The sequence below is a fragment of the Biomphalaria glabrata genome, chromosome 3 (assembly GCF_947242115.1).
Source record: "Biomphalaria glabrata chromosome 3, xgBioGlab47.1, whole genome shotgun sequence".
Taxonomy (NCBI): Eukaryota; Metazoa; Mollusca; class Gastropoda; family Planorbidae; genus Biomphalaria; species Biomphalaria glabrata.
This window is the reverse complement of record NC_074713.1, coordinates 5,500,856-5,506,599: the sequence shown is the minus strand read 5'-3', so window position 1 is coordinate 5,506,599 and position 5,744 is coordinate 5,500,856. Positions and strand designations below refer to the sequence as shown.

Here is a 5,744-nt window from a genome sequence, read left to right as displayed (position 1 = left end):
AGGATCTCCTTAGAGCTACAAGCTCTCTCCACAGAGATCTGTCATTGGTGACTTGCAAAGCCTCTTTCCAGCTGGTTTCTACGGATTTTACGCTTATCTCTTAACAACTTCATAAATGTAATAACAAATCAATTAAAAAATTTAAAATTAATAATAATAATAATAATAATAATAAAGCGTCTATGGAAATTGTCCAAAATAACAATATACCCCATTGCTATATCAACCGAGGGGATAACAACTGACCTCACAGACACCTTCAATGCCCTTGGCATTCCTAGGAACATCCTCGTTGCCTGTCAGAGGGCGGTACTGCTGCAGACCTGCCACATCACCAGAAAATTCCTCAGTGGAAACTGATAAAGGGACTACGATGAATTTTGTTTCTCTTTAGCGAAACTCGACCTTGGCAGTGCCAGAGAATGAATACTCGTTATTTTCTAACATAATAATAATAACTACATCAGCTTTAAAAAAAAACAACACTTTTTTGAATAAACTCGGGCCGTGCCCCCGTGTGTATCTGATATCTAAATTATGCAGACCTTTGGCCACAAACGTTTCTATAAGCTATCACAACCAATACGTGTCCTTGTGTAATAAACATGTGAAGAATTGGAAAATGAAGTAAAATACTTGAACTTTTGTGTTTATCAGAATTTAAAGAGATTTACACGTTTATTTCTTTTTAACTCTTTCTCTCCGTAATTATTTTCCTCATTCCGACAGTAATATTCATTTTGCTCATTTGCATTTCACTATCCTGTTCTGATTAAACTTTAAAAACTTTTTTGTTTGTTATTAGAAAATGTTTATATTTGGTATCAAATTATAGGAAAATGGCATGCTCTTTTTTACACAACACAAATTAAAGTTTATAAATTTAAAAAAAATCAGTTTAGTTCAAAGGGGTCAAATCAACGATGATACCGTCGATTAGGAGAGAAAGAGTTAAAGCAACTATGAATAAGAATAAGATTGCTCTATTTATCCTGGACAAATGTAGAGATTACATGAACTCTTATAAATTAAAAACAAGAACATTGAGGGAGAAAAAAAAAAGATAACTTCCAAGGGTATACACAACATACATTGAAACAATACTTTTAAGTCTTTGTTTATTTATCTTTGGTTAAACGCATTTTGATTCTGAATTTCACGGGCTAAAGGTTAAACGCGAACTCTTGACAACCGTCCAATGATTTCCAGTGTCCGGATGTCGATATAGAGTTCTTCCTGAGGGAGTCTTCGCCCTGAGTTGTTTCGTCTTGTAAAGTCAGTGTGACGCCATACGGACAAAGGGACTTGGCCCCATCGTTACGACGGTCTGCATGACTCATCTCTCCGTCCTACGAACCCAAACCCCTCAGCACTTAGATTTAGTAGCTGAAAAGAGACTTTTGACAAAGGCGGTCTATTGTCTGTCGTTAAAGTGTTAATGTGAAGAGTGCCTAAATATAGGCCAGAGAAAAACATCACTTACAATGACATGAGCAAGATACACAAGTGTCACATTTAGTGGCGGCCTTCTTTAATTGGTGAACTACTAGAGATCATCTTAGGCAATTGAGATCAAAGCCTGGACATTAGCGTTTGGTTGGAACAATGTCGCCCACCACACTAGAGCCTACCCCCCCCTTTTCTCCATGCAGCTAATGTGTCAGATGGAACTACAGGAGCTGATACAGTTTGAGATCCGTGGCGACATAGGTTCTCACATGACGAGGTAGGGGCCTACTGTGTGCTATACAGCGGCTTATTTTTACTCAGGGGTGACTCCCAAAAAGGTTCCACTGTTTGGAAATACCCGAAAGGCAGCAGATAGGTTTGAATTCAGAGTTTTCCTTCTCCTGTGTGGGAAGCCTGCCAAAACTAACGAGCCCTCCAGCCCGAGGTTTACTAGTTTAGGCACCAGTTGACCTGAGTGCTTCTCCTGTCAGTCAGAGCAGTTCCTATCTAACAGTTAGACCTCACGTGAAGGCCAGGAAAGGGGTTGGTTGACGTAATGACTATGGTATGACGTGGATTTTTATGCGTACTAACCTTATCCGCCATTGTGTTTGTAATCCGGTGTAACGATAAACTCTACCATGTTTAAATTGTTAACATTTATTTTTTCATGCATTAAACAAAAATGCCTTGTTGGGCTCATGCATATCATGTGTATAAAGAATTTACTTTACAGCAGCGGTTCTCAACCTTTTAACCTCGGCGACCCCTTTTTACAATCCCCACTCTGTGGCGTCCCCCATCCACACAGCAATAGAAGAATAGACAAAAACAATCCATATTTTCTATGGTCTTAGGCGACCCCTGGCAAATCGTCAATCGACCCCTAAGGGGGTCGCGACCCACAGGTTGAAAACCCCTGCTTTAAAGCCTTATCACAGTTACCATTAATACATCTGTTCTACCATATCTTATTTTTTTTTTTTTGAAGGAACATTGTTACTATTACAACTAGAATGGCTCCTACCGAGACCTTGGTCCGGCCACTGCTCGATTAAAAAAAAGTTATTACTGTTTATAGTTTAATACCTGTGTCAACTCTAAAATATCAACCACTTGATAATAAGTGCCTCGGTAGCGCAGTAGGTAGCGCGTCAGTCTCATAATCACATTTCACACCGAGCAATCTGAAGGTCGTGAGTTCGATCCTCACCCGGGGCATGTTTTTTTATCAAGTTTTTTTTATATATTTTCTAATTGCTATATCTTATACAATTAGTAAATGTTAATTTTTGTTTAGTTAAAAACTTTAATTTGTTATTTTAATTCTTCGACAAAACAAAAACAAACAGCCATTAGTTTTCAAATAAAACTTTTTTATTCGAAATGTGTGAAAAAAAAAATCCGCATTTAAAAAAATAAAACAAAGTGACAATGCTTACTAGAAGTTTAAAAAAAAATGAGTAGGACAATTTAACTAGGTTGGTGGTATCACTTAAAGCAGACGACATTTAGGTCACTTGGTAACTTTCCATTTCGAGTATTTCTCTCAATCAAATCTACCAAAAAAATCAAGACTATTTCTAGCCACCATCAAGTCCAAATGTGCTTAACATAAAGATCAACAATGTACGTGTCTATATCTGTGCTTGGGAACACTTCATACAATCTGACCCGTCAAAATTAGGGATGGTTTTCAAAAGCTTGATAAAAAAATACGTTGTCTTGTCTGAATGTTTGCTTGTATAAGTTTCATCTTGACGTCAGCGCGATATATATCTCGAGTTTCTATGCAGGTCCTTGTTGATAGAATGTTTCCCCTTTCATCACTGCTTAGCAATCTTACGACTTTAAAAATTTGACATCCGCCGAGCCCATTTCTAAATTTGAAAACTATTTTTTTAAATTGAGTATTATTTACCAACATATCGTGCCCATTTTTTTTGTTCTTTAGAAAGTGGAGGAGATTATATTGAGACAGTCATCACGTTATAACACTGACGACTGTCTTTCTTCTGGCAAAATACAGAGCTAAAACCATCCCGGAAGTGAATGTATTTTGTGTTATGCTTAATTTGTTTCGGATGTACACTTGAGAAGAGTATTAACTCTTTCTCTCCGTTACTATTTTTCCACATTTCGAACGAAATTGGCTCATTATTATCTCACTACCCTCTTATGACTACGCTTCAATTGCTTTGTTGTTTGTTACCAGAAAATGTTGTATTTGGTATAGAATTAAAGGGAAATGCATTATCTTTTTATATATAATACAAAATCAAGTTTATAAAATTAAACATTAATTTAATGTAATGAGATCAAATCAACGATGGTATCGTCGATTAGGAGAGAAAGTGTTAAATCAAGTCCCAAACCTCCCACAGGGCTAACTCTTTCTCTCCTTAATTATTTACCACATTCTGGTGGAATCAACGTTGGTATCGTCAGTTAGGAGAGAAAGAGTTAAAACCCGAGACCACGGAGAAGATACTCTAGAGGGCTTACAACACGACCAGGCCGTCGAGCTCAGATAGAGTGACCATGGACTGAACTATGTCTAAGATTTTTATTTATGTAAATTCTTTAGCACAATTTCTGTCTGTATGAATGTTATTTATAAGAAATTAAAACCGTTTGACCAATCTTGATGAAGCTAGACATGAATATTTCTTAGATCATTGCAGAAACCATAGAATTTGTAAGAACCTCTGTCTCTAGAGAGTAAATTAAGAAAAAGTTTTTACTTTGGTTGTATTGGCTTAATTTTTTATATTTTTTTTAGGATAAACCCTCAAAACGCCGGGTATTTATGCTAGTCTGGAATACATTAGTGACGTCAGGCTTGGCCATTCATTGTCATGGAGATGTGTCATTTACAGGTTCATTCTTTTTGTTTGCTCCACAATCTCTTTCTCTAACGACCCTTTCTGAGCGCTCCCAGTGCTTTAAATGCTGTCAGAGTCACTCAAATTTTATATAGCGATGATACACAACTTTTTTTTTGGCCTTATATCTGACACGCGTATCATCGGCCGATTCAATATTTATTTTCTTATTCCTTTAATTTTTCAATTTCCTGCAGTTTGAGTAGAAGTATGGAGGGGTCGGATAATATCACACAAACATGGCCCCGCATCACAAACATGATACGGCCAGCGTCACAACCATGGTTTAGCCCGCATGACAAACATGATATGGCCCGCGTCTCGTAGTGTGCGGTATGCGAGATGGGCTGGCGTTCGGTCATCTCAATGGTCCAGGGTTCATACCCTGCCCGCTGCCATCCCCCGTCGACCTGCGGAAGGTTTGGACTGAAGAAACATCCGCAACTTACTGTTGAGACAATCCTTCGCTATTTTTTTTTTTTTTTTTTCTTTTTTTCTTTCTTTTTTTTTTTTTTTTTAGGAAACCTCAGCTTTTTAGCTTTTGACTTCAGTTGTCTAGCTTAGTACATCCTAGGAATCCTTAGGCTTTTGCCTCTTTTCTTTGCCTCTTTTTTGGGCGTTGCCTCTTTTTTGGGCTCTTGGCCTCTTTATTGGGCTTCTTTTTTTTTTTTTTTTTTCTTTTTTTTTTTTCCAAGAAAACACACAAAACATCATTCTAAATTAATAAATGTACAAGGAACATTTCATAAAAAAAAGACATTTTTATCAAAGTCATATTCCAGGATTTTCAGTATGTTCGCGGAGTAGGCTGCAGCGAAGATCCATAAAATGGTGACAGCAGAGGTCCAAAAAATGATTACAGCAAGAGTCTAGTAAAATGATGACAGCAAAGGTCCAATAAAATGATGACAGCAGAGGTTCAGGAAAGGTGACAGCAAAGGTCCATAAAAATGATGACAGCAAATGTCCAGAAATTGATAACATCAAGGGTCCAAAAACATTCACAAAAATTTGGAAAGTGTTCCTTAAAATAAGTATTCCCCAAAATTTTTTTTTTTTATTATTATTATTTATTTTTTTTAGTGACTTATGAGTTATTAAAAATTTTATTTTTATTTCTATTATTTTTATTTATTATCCTTCGCTATTTTATATTACAGGTCGTTGAAAGTGTACTGCGTTTAGACGGAGGGTGATCTTCTCCTGAATATCGTATTGGTTACTGTTGCTCGTAATGGTATAGGTGTCTGCGCATATTTCACATGATCAAAACAGAGCGACCTTGAGCTACGTTCTGTTAAGTTTACTTCGTCAAGGTCTTCGATATGGCGATGGATCGGTTCGGATCACTAGCGGATCCAGAACTTTGGAGTGGGGGGGCGAATTTTTTTCAAACCCTAACCCTAACGC

General features: G+C 37.0%; 1 non-coding gene across 1 annotated transcript; it reads left to right on the top strand.

Annotated features, from left to right (window-relative positions):
• The first annotated feature begins 2,577 nt into the window (after positions 1-2,577).
• Positions 2,578-2,670, top strand: Trnam-cau (transfer RNA methionine (anticodon CAU)). The gene is made up of 2 exons: positions 2,578-2,614; positions 2,635-2,670. It is a non-coding gene; the product is annotated as a tRNA-Met (tRNA).
• Positions 2,671-5,744: the final 3,074 nt, after the last annotated feature.